The sequence below is a fragment of the Pongo pygmaeus genome, chromosome 16 (genome assembly GCF_028885625.2).
Source record: "Pongo pygmaeus isolate AG05252 chromosome 16, NHGRI_mPonPyg2-v2.0_pri, whole genome shotgun sequence".
Classification (NCBI taxonomy): Eukaryota; Metazoa; Chordata; class Mammalia; order Primates; family Hominidae; genus Pongo; species Pongo pygmaeus.
Window position 1 is genome coordinate 107647431 of NC_072389.2, and position 16534 is coordinate 107663964.

At 39.0% G+C, this 16534-nt stretch overlaps 1 pseudogene; it reads right to left on the minus strand.

The window, feature by feature from the left end:
• Window positions 1-13924: 13924 nt before the first annotated feature.
• On the minus strand, window positions 13925-14993 carry LOC129013915 (WW domain binding protein 1-like; annotated as a pseudogene).
• Window positions 14994-16534: the final 1541 nt, after the last annotated feature.

Here is a 16534-nt window from a genome sequence, read left to right on the forward strand (position 1 = left end):
GTATTGCAATACAAGCATACAATGTGTAATGATCAAATCAGAGTAGTCAATCCATCTCCTTAAATATTTATCGTTTCTTTGTGGTAGGAACATTCTAATTCTACTCTTCTAGTTATTTTGAAATTTATAACAAATTATTAATTATAGTCACCCTATTGTGCTACCAAAACTAGATCTTAATCCTTCCATGTAACTGTATTTTTGTACTCGTTAACCAGCCTCGCTTTCTCTTCTGCACACCTCAGAGAATTACTATACCATTCTCAGCTGCAGAAATCACATTCTACTCTCCAGCTCCATGAGATCTACTATTTTAGCTTCCATCGATGAATGAGAACCTGTGATCTTTGTCTTTTTGCACCTGGCTTATTTCACTTAATGTCCTCCAGGTCCATCCATGTTGTTTCAAAGGACAAGATTTTACTTTTTTGTGGCCAAATAATATTCCATTGTGTGTATGTAACACATTTTCTTTATTTATCCATTGATGAGCACTTAGGTTGATTCTACATCCTGGCTATTGTGAATAGTGCTGCAATAAACATGGGAGTGCAGAGTATCTTCAATATGTGGTTTTCTTTTCTTTTAAATATATGCCCAGCAGTGGGACTGCTGCATCATATGGTAATTTTACTTTTAGTTTTTTGAGAAACCTCTATATTGTTATCCACGGTGATCGTATTAATTTACATTCCCACCAACAGTGTATGAGGGTTCCCCTTTCTGCATATCCTCACCAGTATCCATTATTGCCTGTCTTTTGGATAAGAGCCATTTTAACTGGGGTGAGAGTACATCTCATTGTAGTTTTAATTTACATTTCTCTGATAATTAGTAACGTTGGGCATTTTTCATATACTTGTTTCCCATTTGTGTCTTCTGAGAAATGTCTATTGAAATCTTTTACCCATTTTTTTAATCAGTTTTTTTGCTATTGAATTATTTGAGCTCCCTACATATTCTGGTTATTAATTACTTGTCATATGGGTAGTTTGCAAATATTTTCTCTGATTCTGTGGATTGTCTCTGCACTTTGTTGACTTTTTCCTGTACTGTGCAGAAGTTTTTTAGCTTGGTGTGATCTCATTTGTCCAGCTTTGGTTGCCTGTGCTTTTGAGGTCTTGCACAACAAATCTTTGTCCAGACCAGTGTCCTGAAACATTTCCCCAATGTGTCTTCCAGTGGTTTCATAGTTGCAGGTGTACACATTATTTTTAAAAACTCTCTGATTATCATACCACTCTGCACTTAATATTTCATTAGTGCTAAACCACCATAGTTTCTCAAACATGACAAATCTCATTCTGCATGCTGTTAGTTCTTCCCAAAATTAACTTCTCCTCCCCTCATTCATCCCTCTAACTCTTAAGCCTCTACTCATATGCTACTTCCCCTGGGAAGTCTGCCTAGATTCTCACAGGTAGATTTAGGGATTCTTTCCTTTGTGTTCCCACCCAATGCATTGAACATGCCTTTAGTAGCGCTATTATCCATATTGGATTAAAACTCTTTGTTTGCATGTACGTGTCTCCTGAGCTACGAGCTCTTTGGGGAGGGAGTGGTACATGGGTCATAGTTAAGAATGGTCAGAATGCATAAACTCCATGTCTAGGTCCCAGCTTCAAGGAACTTAAAATTTAATGGACTTAAAAAATTAAAAAGGCTTTTGTTTTCATTTTGGAGGTTGTACATTGTATGCCACTTTTTTTAAATGTGAAAGAGATTCAAGTAATTTCTCTTGTCTATTCTGAGTCATGTGTGCTTAAGCTGATTGAAATTTATAGTGAAATCCACATAATTTTGATTAAATGTGTTCATACTCCCTAGGCATTCGGGCTTATTTTGTTTTTAAATTATTTTTAAATTTTGTGGGTACATAGTATGTATATATTATATTTATGGGTTACATGAGATATTCTGATACAGGCATGAAATGCATAATAATCACATCAGGGCAAATGGGGTATCTATCCTCTCAAGCATTTATTTATCCTTTGAGTTACAAACAATTCAATTATTCTCTTTTAGTTATTTTTAAATGTACAATTAAATTATTTTTTACTACAATCACTATGTTGTGCTAGCAAAGACTAGGTCTTATTCATGCTTTCTAACTTTTTTTTTTGTACCCATTAACCATCTCCACTTTCCCTCAAATCCCCACTACCCTTCACATTCTCTGGTAACCATCCTTCTACTTTCTATGTTCATGAGTCTAATTGTTTTGATTTTTAGCTTTCACAAATAAGTGAGAACATATGAAGTTTGTCTTTCTGTGCCTGGCTTATTTCACTTAATATATGACCTCCAATTCCATCCATGTTGTTGCAAATGACAGGGTCTCATTCTTTTTTATGACTGAATAATACCCCATTGCATATATGTATCACATTTCCTTTATCCATTCATCTACTAAAAGACATTTAGGTTGCTTCCAAATCTTGGCTATTGTGAATAGTGCTGCAATAAACATGGGAATGCAGGCATTTTTTTTGATATACTATTTCTTTTCTTTGGGTATATACATAGGAGTGGGAATATATGGTAGCTGGATCATATTTTAGCTCTATTTTTAGTTTTTTGAGGAACCTCCAAGCTGTTCTCCATAGTGGTTGTACTAATTTACGTTTCCACCAACAATGTGTCAGGGTTCCCTTTTCTCCACATCTTCGTCAGCATTCATCAATTGCCTGACTTTCAGATAAAAGCGATTTTAAATGGGGTGAGATGATATCTCATTATAGTTTTGATTTGCATTTCTCCGACGATCAATGGTGTTGAGCAGCTTTTCATACACCAGTTTGCCATTTGTATGTCTTCTTTTGAGAAATGTCTATTCAGATGTTTTAGCCATTTTTTAATTGAATTATTAGATTTAGTTTTTTTTCTCCTATAGTTTTTGAGCTCTTTATATGTTCTGGTTATTAATCTCTTGTCAGATGGGTAGTTTGCAAGTATTTTCTCTCATTCTGTGAGTTGTCTCTTTACTTTGCTGACTCTTTCCTTCACTGCACAGAAGCTTTTTAGCTTGATATGATCCCATTTGTCCATTTTTGCTTTGGTTGTCTGTGCTTTTGAGGTCTTGCTCAAGAAATCTTTGCCTACTTCAATGTCCTGGAGAGCTTACCCAATGTGTGTGTGTGTGTTTTTTTGTTTTTTTGTTTTTTTTTAGCAGTTTCATAGTTTGAGGTCTTAGATTTAAGTTTTTAGTTCATTTTGATTTCATTTTTGTATATGGTGAGAGACAGGGATTTACACTCATTTTTCTGCATATGAATATCCAATTTTCACAGCACTGCTTATTGAAGAAACTGTCCTTTTCCCAATGTATGTTCTTGGCACTTTTGTCAAAAATGAGTTCACTGTAGATGTATAAATTTATTTTTGGGTTCTCTATTCTGTTCCACTGGTCTATGTGTCTGTTTTTATGCCAGTACTGTGCAGTTTGGTTTACTATAGCTCTGTAGTATAATTTGAAGTCAGGTAATGTGATTCCTCCAGTTTTGTTCTTTTTGCTTAGGATAACTTTGACTATTCTGGGTCTTTTATAGTTCCATATACATTTTAAGATTTTTTTCTATTTCTGTGAAGAATGTCATTGATATTTTGAACTGGATTGCACTGAATCTGTAGATTGCTTTTGGTAGTATAAACATTTTAATAATATTAATTCTTTCAATTTATAAACATGAAAAGTCTTCATTTTTTGAGTCCTCTTGCATTTCTTGCATCAATGTTTTCTAGTTTTCATTGTAGAGATGTTTCACTTATTTGGTCAATTCCTAAGTATTTTATTTTATTTGTAGCTATTGTAAATGAGATTACATTCTGGATTTATTTTTCAGATTGTTCACTGTTAGCATGTAGAAATGCTACAGATTTTTGGAGGTTAATTTTGTATCCTGCAACTTTATTGAATTTGTTTATCAGTCCTAACAGTTTCGTGGTGGAGTCTTTAGCTTTTTCCTAATAGAAGATCATTTCATCTGAAAACAAGCATAATTTGACTTCTTCCTTTCTGATGTGGATGGCCTCTATTTCTTTCTCTTGTCTGATTGCTCTGGCTAGAACTTCCAGTACTATTAATATGACAAATAAAGTGGTGAACATGAGCATCCTTGTCATGTTCCAGACCTTAGAGAAAAAGCTTTCAGTTTTTCTCCATTCAGTATGATACTAGCTATAGGTCTGTCATATATGGCTTTTATTATGTTGAGGTATGTTCCTTCTATACCCAGTTTTTTGAGGGTTTTTATCAAGAAGGGACATTGAATCATACCAAATGCTTTTTCAGTATCAAATAAAATAATCATGATTTTGTCCTTCATTCTCTTGGTATGGTGTATCATATTGATTTGCATATGTTAAACCATCCTTGCATCCCAGGGGTAAATCACACTTGATCATGATGAATGATCTTTTTCATGTGTTGTTGAATTTGGTTTGCTAGTATTTTTTTTAAGGATTTTTCATCAATATTCATCAGCAATATTGGGCTGTAGTTTTCTCTTCTTGCTGTGTCTTTCTCTGGCTTTGGTATCAGGGTAATACTGGCCTTGTGGAAGGAGTTTGGAAGTATTCCCTCTTTCTCCATTTTAAAAATTTATTATTATTTTTATTATACTTTAAGTTCTAGGGTACACGTGCACAATGTGCAGGTTTGTTACATATGTATACACGTGCCATGTTGGTGTGCTGCACCCATTAACTCGTCATTTACATTAGGTATATCTCCTAATGCTATCCCTCCCACCTCCCCCCACTCCATGACAGGCCCCGGTGTGTGATGTTCCCCTTCCTGTGTCCGTGTGTTCTCATTGTTCAATTCCCATCTATGAGTGAGAACATGCAGTGTTTGGTTTTTTGTCCTTGCGATAGTTTGTAGTTTGAGTAGGATTGGTATTAGTTATTCTTTAAATGTTTGGTAGAATTTGGAAATGAAGCCATTGGGTCCCAGGCTTTTTTAGTCCATTTAAATTTAATGTTATTATTGATAAGTGAGGATTTACTGCTGCCCTTTTAAAATTTGTGTTCTGGTTGTTTTGTGGCCTTCCTTCCATCCTTCCATCCTTCCATCCTTCCATCCTTCCTTCTTTCCATCTTCCTTTTGGTGAAGGTCATTTTCTCTGGTGGTATGATTTAATTTCTTACTTTTCATTTTTTATGTATCTGTTGTATGTTTTTTTGATTCGAGATTTCCATCAGACAGTAAACCCTATCTTATAATAATCCATTATATTAAGTTGATAAGAACTTAAAACTGCTCGTATAAACAAACACACAAACTAACATGCAAAAAGAAAACTAATAAAAACTCTGAACTTCATCCTCCCAGTTTTTAACTTTTTGTTGTTGCTATTTATATATATCTCTCTCTTTAAAGTAAATACAGGGTTTTGCCATGTTGGCCAGGTTGGACTTGAACTCCTGACCTCAAGTGATGCATCTTCTTTGACCTCTGAAAGTGCTGGGATTACAGGTGTGAGCCACGGCACCTGGCCTGTTTCTATTTATTTCTTATTGTACAGTCTATGTCTTGAGGAGTTGTTGTAGTTAATATTTTTGATTGGTTCATCTTTTAGTCTTCCTACTTAAGAGCAGTTTATACACTACATAGCGTTATTCTGTGTTTCAGTAACATTTTAAATAATTTAAAGTAATACTATTATCAGTGAATTTTGTACCTTCAGATGATTTTTTATTGCTTATTAACATCCTTTTCTTTCTGATTGAGTGCTCCCTTTATCATTTCTTGTGGGACAGGTCTCAGCTTTTGTTTGTCTGGGAAAGTCTTTATTTCTCCTTCATGTACTATTCTAGGGTAAAAGTTTTTCTTTCTGCGCTTTAAATATGTTATGCCAATTTCTCCTGGCCTGTGAGGTCTCCACTGGAAAGTCTCTGCCAGACATACTGGATCTCCATTGTTTGTTTTCTTTTTTCTCTTGCTGCTTTTAGGATCCTTTCTTTATCCTTTACCTCTGGGAGTTTGCTTATTAAATGCCTTGAAGTAGTCAGACCTGAAGCTAGTACAGCACTGGGTCTCACTCAAGGTCTGCTATACCCACTCCCAGGCTACGGCCCATGTTCTTTAAGGGTCCCAGGGCTCTTCAGTCAGCCTGTGGTGAATGAGGCCTGGGACTCACCCTTCAGGACAGTGGGCTCCCCTCTGGCCCAAGTCCAGAAATGCCATCCCAGAGCCAAGGCCTGGAATTGAGGACCCCAAAAGTCCGCTTGGTGCTTTACCCCTCTGTGGCTGAGCTGATAGCTGAGGTGCAAGACAAAGTCCCCTTTATTTTTCCTGTACTTTTCTCAAGCAGAAGAATCTCTCTCCATAGCCACAATAGCTGGGAATGTGTCAGTTCACACCTGAAGCCAGCACATCTCTGAGTCTCACCCAAGGCCTGCAGCGTACTACCTGGGTATGGCTGCTGCTGCTTCTGGGACGAAGGGCTTTTTAATCAGTAGGTTATGGATCTGCCTTGGACGTGGTTCTTCCCTTCAAGGCAGTAGGTTCCTTTCTGGCCCAAGGTATGTCTAGAAATGTTGTTCGAGAGTTAGGGTCAGGTGACCCTGACTGTTGTGTCCTATCCTGCTGTGGCTGAGCTGGTATCTACGATGCAAGACAAAAGTCCTCTTCACTCTTCTCTCCTCTCATCAAACATAGGGAAAACATCTCTTTTGGAGAGGTGTACTGTTCTGCCTGTGGTTGGGGAAGGGATAATGTAAGCACTCCCTCAGCTGACCCAGCCAGTGTCTCAAAGGTCACACGCCCCCCACCTCCTCAGTCGGCTGGCTCTGAGCCCAGCTCAGCACTAGGACTTGCCTAGGAATTGCAGTCTTTGTGTCCTAGACTGTCTTTCAAGTTTATATGGGGCCCCACAGCCCTCCAGCCCTGGGTGGTGAGGCTGGCTGGAACTCATCCTCCCACCGCGGGGATGGGTGATTCCCTCTGGCTGGTGCTGGTTTAAACGCACCCTCCATGGTGAGTGTCAGCTGAGTTAGCTCTGTTCTGCTTTCTGTGGTGACAGGGCAGCACTGAGTTCAATGCAAAGCCTCACAATTGCTGTGCTATCCCTCTTTCAAGTGTACAGATTATCTCCACCACACAGTGCTGTGGGTGGTTGGGGGAGCGGTGGCGTCACAACTCAAGACTGAATTCAAGGCTCAAGAGGATAGAAAAGACATTTTCTATCCTCTTCAGTGCCTCTTTTAGTGATATTAAGTCAAAAACAGGCACTGAGAGTGCTTACCTGATCTTTGGTTCCTATGAAGCTACTCCTTTTGGGTAGATAGTTGTCAAACTTGGTGTTCGTGTGTGTGTGTGTGTGTGTGTGTGTGTGTGGCGGGGGTGGTGATCAGTGGAGACTTCTATTCAGACATTTTGCGTCTCTCCCTCTCCCTAATTTTAAACCACCAATGAGCAAGTCGGACTTAGCAGATAAAATCTCCAAGAGTCCCCGAGGAATCGCCACACTGACTTCCACAATGGTTGAACTAGTTTACAGTCCCACCAACAGTGTAAAAGTGTTCCTATTTCTCCACATCCTCTCCAGCACCTGTTGTTTCCTGACTTTTTAATGATTGCCATTCTAACTGGTGTGAGATGGTATCTCATCGTGGTTTTGATTTGCATTTCTCTGATGGCCAGTGATGATGAACATTTTTTCATGTGTCTTTTGGCTGCATGAATGTCTTCTTTTGAGAAGTGTCTGTTCATGTCCTTCACCCACTTTTTGATGGGGTTGTTTGTTTTTTTCTTGTAAATTTGTTTGAGTTCATTGTAGATTCTGTATATTAGCCCTTTGTCAGATGAGTAGATTGCGAAAATTTTCTCCCATTCTGTAGGTTGCCTGTTCACTCTGATGGTAGTTTCTTTTGCTGTGCAGAAGCTCTTTAGTTTAATTAGACCCCATTTGTCAATTTTGGCTTTTGTTGCCATTGCTTTTGGTGTTTTAGACATCATGGGCCAGGACTTCATGTCTAAAACACCAAAAGTAATTTGAAATTCTTAAAGTTATGTTAAATTACATAATGATACTAACTAAAAATCTGAATGATTTCCAATTAAAATCATTAAACCATTTTACAAAAACATGTTTCTAAAAATTATAAAATGGTTTCATCCATAAAATAGTTATATATGACAGACAATTCAAAATTTATTCTTATTTTTAGAGGTGGGATCTTACTCAGTAACCAAGGCTGAGGTGCAGTGGCATGATCATAACTCACTGTAACCTGAACTCCTGTCCTCAAGTGATCCTCCTGCCTCAACCTCCCGAGTAGGTCAGACTACAGGTGTGCTCCACCAAGCCCAGATAATGTTTTTAAAAACTTTTTTGTAGAGACAGCATTTCACAGTGATGCCTGGGACACTCCCAAACTTCTGGCCTTAAGTAATCCTCCTATCTTGGAAAAGAGTCCAGAAGTAGGAAAGAGAGATATAAAAATGGTTATAGATATGAAGATATATTTCCGGTAAGAAAGTTTAAAAAGTATAAATAATTTTATATGAGAAAGAATCTTGTATGGTACATTTTTGTCATAAAGTAAAATGACTGGTTATTTCAGGAACTGCAAGTATAGGATAAAGCTGAAATTCAAGCATGTTGGAAATGATCTGTGTAACTTGTGTTTAAATAAGTTTTGTGAAAAGGAAAGTTATAAAAAACTTTTGTGTATAGTTAAGTTGGCTATAATTAAAAGAAAATTATTTCTAAAGATTGAACTTTGACATTAAAATACACTAACATAAAACTGGAAATTTTGGTTTGCTATATTTAAACAGGGTTTTTAAACTCTTGATTTGGTCTTGTTAACATTGCAAGAAGTTTTGATATTTAATTCTGTAATCCATTTTTTTTGAAACTTCTCAGATTTATATATCAGAAGTTAGACTTCTGCTGTACCTTATTGTATGGGATTTGTAAGTCGTAAGTGATTACCTCCTGATATAGTTTGGATGATTGTCCCTACAAATCTCATATTGGAATGTAATTCCCAGTGTTAGAGGTGGGACCTGGTGGGAAGTGTTTGGGTCATGAATGGGTTGGTGCTCTTCCTGTGGTGATGAGTTACTGTGAGATCTGGTTGTTAAAAAGAGTCTGGAATCTCTCCCTTCTCTCTTACTCCCTCTGTCACCATATGACATGGTGGCTCCCCCTTTTCCTTCTGCCATAATTGTAAGCTCCCTGAGGCCTCCCTAGAAGCAGATGCTGGTGCAATGCCTCTCATACAGCCTGCAGAAACCCTGGGCTGGTGCAATGCCTCTCATACAGCCTGCAGAAACCCTGGGCTGGTGCAATGCCTCTCATACAGCCTGCAGAAACCCTGGGCTGGTGCAATGCTTCTCATACAGCCTGCAGAAACCCTGGGCTGGTGCAATGCTTCTCATACAGCCTGCAGAAACCCTGGGCTGGTGCAATGCCTCTCATACAGCCTGCAGAAACCCTGGGCTGGTGCAATGCTTCTCATACAGCCTGCAGAAACCCTGGGCTGGTGCAATGCTTCTCATGCAGCCTGCAGAAACCCTGGGCCAAATAAACCTCTTTTCTTTATAAATTACCCAGTCTTATGTATTCCTTTACAGCAATGCAAAATGGACTAATACACCTTCTGTTATTTCTTCTCTTGAATAGGTATATCTTTTTGCTTGGCTGGGATGATAACTCTCTCCTTCAACCTTTTCATTGACTTATAACTTTTTTCCTCAGTTCAGACATGGCTATTGTGGCCTGATGCTGCAGTGTTTATCTTGAAGTCTAGAGAAGCAATGTTTTCCTCCAGTGTAACTTGATTCTGTACTCCGGGCATTTCTTGATGTATCTGAATTGTTCAATGTAATCAGAAAACTTCTCATGTTGTTACTAAGAGCCATGCATTCCCCTGCTCAAGGTACTAGTTTTATTGTTTATATTCCTTTATAACATATGTATTCTCATAACCCTGAAAACACTCTCCCTGTGTGTGGTTAAATGTAAATATTCTTTTTATCAGGGTTGACTTCCTGGTTATCTACATGGACTTTGCATAAGGAGAAGAAATCACACAACAGTAGGTTTTTATTTATTTATTTGATAGCTGGCTGAAAAAACACAGATTTTGCATTTTCCCAAGATAATTTCTTGCATTGTCTTTTTCTTTTTCTTTTTTTGGAAACAGAGTCACCCAGGCTGGAGTACAGTGGTGTTATCTCAGCTCATTGCAACCTCTGCCTCCTGAGGCTTCAACAATCCTCCCACCGCAGCCTTCTGAGTAGCTGGGACACCTGGCTAATTTTTGTATTTTTGGAAAGTTGGGGCTTTGCCATGTGCCCTAGGCTGGTTTTGAACTCCTGGGCTCAAGTGATCCACCCCCTTCAGTTTCCCAAAGTGCTGGGATTATCAGCTTGAGCCGCCACACCTGGCCTTCACATTGTCTTTATTATATTTTTGACTACTTAGAAAACTGAACTTTAAAATATTCACTTTGTTTCTTTTTTTTTCCCATCAATATGACTTTCTATGTTGCTTTTGAGGTCTTTTGATTATCACCTTGGTTAAATGAATAACTTTATTTTGCAATAACCTTTGATTCTGGTTGGACCAAGTGTTTTAAACTTTTGACATCTGTGATAAGTTCCCTTAGGGTTAAAATCCTAAATTAAGTCTTTTTGAGTTAAATAATTAGACTTTTTTTTGTAAATCGTATCAGAGGCATTGTCAAATGACAAATGATAATCTTCTTTCAGTTAGATTTATGTGTATGTTATTGATGCAAATATTCCAAAAATTACATAAGGCTGGGGACAGTGGCTCATTCTTATAATACCAGTGCTTTGGGAGGCCAAAGTGGGAGAATCACTTGAGGTCAGGAGTTTGAGACCAGCCTGAGCAACATAGTGAGTCCCTGTCTCTACAGAAAAGAAAGTAGCTAAGCATGGTGGCATGTGCGTGTAGTCCTAGGTACTTGGGAGGCTGAGGCAAGAGGATCCCTTAAGCCCAGAAGTTTGAGGTTACAGTAAGCTATGATCATGCCACTGCACTCCAGCCTGGTTGACACAGCAAGACTTTAGTATATATACACATTCTCTCTCTCTCTCTCTATATATATGTGTGTGTGTGTGTGTGTGTGTGTGTATATTATATAATATATACGAAATTGAATACGTTATCAGTTAGAATTTTGATTGTTGATTTTTTCCTAAAATTATATTTATATGGATATTTTATTAATTTGAGGATTCCAAAGATTACATAAAATTTATAAATGCTTTGTGGTCTCAGTGGCATTATCAGTCATAATTCTCATTATCTTAAAATGTTGGATGTAATAAAAATAACTAAATTTACTTGTCAATGAAAAACTTTCATTAAGTTTTAATCATGGCTACTGTACTTATTATACCAATGGTTATTCTAGATTATACTAATTAAAAAAATAGATGTGATCAAAAGTGTGTTTTCCAATACATAGGCAAGTATGCATGCTGGGCTTGATGCTCGTGTCTTTATAACTACAAATAAAGACTATATCAACTTTTCCAGGAAAGAGTCTTCCTAGCTACATGAGACAATCAATGTTGGTCTTCTAAATGCAACCAGACCTGGTTTATGTCAACTGATTTATGACCAAAAGGGGGAATTTACGAGACAGAGCAGCAAATGTAAGAAGCCATGTTTGCTGTGTATACTTGTCAGCATAATGTCACACATTCCCTGAGTCTGTGATGAGGTGCAGCTCTCCAAAAAACGCTTTGAAGACAAAACAGGATAGAGTATATGTTCCCCATGTCTCTTGTCTGAGCCTCTATATTCCTTAAAATATAAATGATCCTAATCCTTACCTTTTTCTACACAAAAGATAATGTCTGACAGGATTAGTGATTATGCCCCTGTAATCTGTAACCAGATGTATCTACACCCAAACATTGATGTGATTCTGCTTTAATGTCGCTTCTGAGCAAGTCCAATATGATTCTGCACTTACTGGATCTTCACAGCTTGTATATAAACTGTGGGCTAAAAACCCGTGCCAGAGCAGTCTGACAGAACCTCTCTGAAAGACTTCTCCTAGGCTGTAATCCTCCGTCTCTTGTTCTCAGTAAGACCCCTAAATAAATCTAACTTTAATTTCTTAAAAGCTTAATTTTTTTCTTTAGTTGACACGAAAAATCTCCCCAGCCAGATCCACAAACTTTTTAGGTATTTTTCCTATTTTTGATATCATTCCAGGCAAGCGTTTTCTAACTGTCCCATCAGAATATGACTTTGATGCCTTTTCCTCAGCCTCCACTAATGATTTTTTCTCATTATCCTTAAAACCCTTTCCAGTAGACTTCTTAAGCTCTTTCAAGTTTTCAGTCTCCTTGAGGCTCATTCAGTATTTACTATCAGTTCCCAGAATGCTTTTCCAGGTTTTGGTATCATTTTCCTTGAAGTCTGTTCACCTTTCACTAACAGTCTTTGTGAAATCCTTCTGGCTTCTATCCATTGTCTGATTCCAAAGTCAATGCCACATAGTTTAAGTTTATATTATATTAGAGTGACATCTTATTCCAGGTACCACAAACAACCTCAAAACTTAGCAGCTTAAAACAACAAACTTAAAAAAAATTGTGGACTTGTATTAGCGCAAGCAGGGCTTAGCTACAAGATTCTACTCCATGTGGTGTTAACTGTAGCCATCTGTGGTATTCAGCTGGCAGCTGGGTAGTCTGGAGAGTTGAAGGTGGCTTCAGTGATGTGCCTGTTTTACTAGTGGATTGGATGAAATGTTGTGGTAAGGTGGGCCTCTCTTGCTGTCCGTGTAGTTTGAGAAAAACATAGCAAGAGTGACCTTTGCTCCAGTTCCCAAGAAGTTCCTCATCTCCAACTGAGACCAACTCGGCCTGGACTTCATTGTCCACATCATTTTGGTCAAAAGCATTCAACAAGTCTCTAGGAAGTTCCAAACTTTCCCACATATTCCTGTCTTCTTTTGAGCCCTCCAAAGTGTTCCAACCTCTGCCTGTTACCAGTTCCAAAGTCGCTTCCACATTTTCAAGTATCTTTATATCAGTACCCTACTCTTTGTGGTACCAATTTACTTTATTAGTCCATTCTCGCTTTGCTATAAAGATGCTACCTGAGACTGGGTAATTTACAAAGGAAATAGGTTTAAACGAATCACGGTTCCACATGGCTGGGGTGGGAGCCCTCAGGAAACTTACAATCACGGTGGAAGGGGAAGCAGACATGTCTTACATGGTGGCAGGTGAAAGAGAGTGTGTGTGTGTGTAGGAAGAACCGTCAAGCACTTATAAAACCATGAGATCTCGTGAGCACTCACTATCACGAGAACAGCATGGGGAAAACCACCTCCATGATCCAGTCACCTCCACTAGGTCCCACCCTTGACACATGCGGATTATGGGATTACAATTTTAGATGAGATTTGGGTGGGGACACAGCCAAACCTGCCAACTGGTAAAGTTCTTGTTTCCAGCTGTCTTTTGTTTGTTTGTTTTTAAAAGAAAAACCAAAGAGAAGGCAGTATAATCCACACCTGAACCAATCTGCAGCCAGCCAGAGCCTGCTGGGAAGCAGCCTTTCAAGGATGCTTTAGTTTGTCCTGATGTACAGGGTGCATAGATCTTTTCACCTGGAATTTGAGAGATCAGCATGCTCCCTACCAACCTGCCATACAACTGCCCATCAGCTCTCATCCTCCCACAGGATTAGCCTAATTCTGGCTCTGCAGACACTGGCAGCCACAGATGACAAATCCTGAGCCTCTGTGGGCTTCTCTCTTTGAACTGTACCTGGAGATGTAGGAAAATGCAGGAGAGGATAAGGGGGAAAAAAAAAGTGTCTGTATTTTCTGTGAAAGTCATTTAATGACTTTCTCATGGTTTTCCCCTATCCTGGTTGCTTTGCCAAGTTCTTGGGAGCTAATAGGACCTGCTCTACCTGGGGGAACTGCTGCTCTGGGAGTTTGGAGAGTCCTGCTCATTAATTTGTGTTCACCAGCAGGCACACGGGTGGCCATGTCAGATGGGGATGCCCAGGCTCTCAAGCCTGCTCCTCAGATGGGGCAGAGGACTTCCTCCTCGTCTCCAGGAGGCCACACATGGCAGCTGCCACAGATGTCCAGAGCCCCACCCAGAGCATCATCTATGAATGTGCTGAACTCTTTGAGGACATTGTGATGGTGCCCTGGCTGCACCCACACATTTTGATACCTGAGTCCTCTGTGAAGTGGTGGTGTCTCCCGGGTGTCTTGTCTTTGCTGTCAGGAGGTGTGCTGCCATAGTCAGAGCTGTCATCTCTCAGTAGCTCCTCCTTACATTCTGAATCCTTGTCCAGGAAGGCCCCTGGGTCCAGCTTCCAGGGCTGGCCACAGAGCCACTGGGTTCCACTCCTGGGGCTTTGGTGACTGGCTGTTTCTCAGTCAGCTGGTAGGTCAGAGGGGTCAGGGTCAGGATACTTGGGGTCTTGTGCTGCTTCTGCTGGGCCCAGACTAGTGGCCGCTCTTCCAAGTGTCTCCCACAGTGTTACCTGCAGTGCCACATTGTGAAGGCAGCTGCTGCTGCTGCTGCTGCTGTAGCTGGAAGGCACTGTATGGGAGGGGAGGAGGTGGAGGTTAGTTCACCACTTCCTCATAAGAAGGTAATAAACAGTTTGGTGAAATAAAATGGTAGCACTGAGTAATTGTGGGCTTCTGGATAGGCAGTCAGGTTGATTTCATGTTGCTACTGCTGGACTTGAGGGCTGTACTTGGCTGTGGTGGCAGACGCAGCAGCAGCTCAGGATGATGGTGATGGTCCACACCAGCCAGAACCACCAATGTTCATAGTAGTAGTTATAACACTGAGACTTCCCACAGCAGTGTCCTGTTGTGTCACAGATGTAGCTTTGATTGTTGGTACACACACAGGTTTCCTTATCCTGTGGGGGTTCAGCCCTGCCTGACAGGGGGCTGGGCAGTGCCTAGAGGAGCAAGAGCTCCATGCCACCCAGGAGTCTTCTCTCCATACTCCTCCTGCTCCTCCAACCCAGCGCGGGCACCTCCCTCCACCCTTGCTGCACTTCTCCTCTACCCTCTTCTTCCTTCTTTTGTTCTTTTCCTGTAATACGTTTTGAAATCAGATTGTGAGGCCTTCAGCTTTGTTCTTATTGCTCAAGAGTCCTTTAGCTATTCAGGGTCTTTTGTGGTTTCATATAAATTTTCAAATTTTTTTTCTATTTCTGTGAAGAATGACATTGGAATTTTGATAAATATTGCATTAAACATATAAATCACTTTGGACAGTAAGGACATTTTAAGAATATTAATTCTTCCTACCTATGAACATAAAATATCTTTCCATGCATTTGTGTCATATACAATTTTTTCATCAATGTTTTATAGTGTTCAGAATACAGATCTTTCACCTCCTTGGTTAAATGTACTCCTAAATACAATCCTAAATGTGCTCCTAAACAAAAAAATGCAGTTTTTTTGATGCTATTGTGAATGAGATTAATTTCTTTATTTTTGTCATATAGTTTGTTGTCAGCATAAACTACTGAGTTTTGTACATTGATTTTGAATTCTGCAATTTTATTGAATTCATTTATCATTTCTAGTAGCTTTTTGGTGGAGTTTTTAGGGTTTCCTGTATATAATATGTTATCATCAAACAGAGACAACTTTAATTCTTCCTTTTCAATTTGAATATCTTTTATTTCTTTATTTGGCTTAATTGCTCTGGCTAGGACTTCCAGAAATAAGTTGAATAGAAGTAGTGAGAATAAATATCCTTGTCTTGTTCTTGATCTTAGAGGAAAAGATTTCACTTTTTCATTGTTGGGTATGATGTGAGCTGTGAGCTTGTTATATATGTCCTGTTTGGTGTTAAGGTACATGCCTTCTATGCCCAATTTGTTGAGAAGTTTTGTCATGAGAGGATTTTGAATTTTGTCAAATGCTTTTTCTGTATATATGGAGATAGCTATTTTTTTATCCTTCATTCTGTTAATGTGGTTTATCACATTTGATTTGTGTATGTTGAAACATCTGGAGGGTAAATCCACTTTCTCATGGTAAATGTTCTCCTAATGTGTTGTTAAATTCTGTTTGCTAGTACTTTTTTTGAGCACTTTTGTATCTATGTTCATCAGGGATATTGTTTGGCCCATACTTTTCTTATAGTGTCCTTGTCTGCCTTTTTATTTTTATTTTTATTTTTTTGTTTTTGTTTTTGTTTTATTATTATACTTTAAGTTTTAGGGTACATGTGCACAATGTGCAGGTTAGTTACATATGTATACATGTGCCGTGTTGGTGTGCTGCACCCATTAACTTGTCATTTAACATTAGGTATATCTCCTAATCCTATCCCTCCCCCCTACCCCCACCCCACAACAGGCCCCGGTGCTAATATCTAGAATCTACAATGAACTCAAACAAATTTACAAGAAAAAAACAACCCCATCAAAAAGTGGGCAAAGGATATGAACAGGCACTTCTCAAAAGAAGACATTTATGCAGCGAAAAGACACATGAAAAAATGCTCATCATCACTGGCCATCAG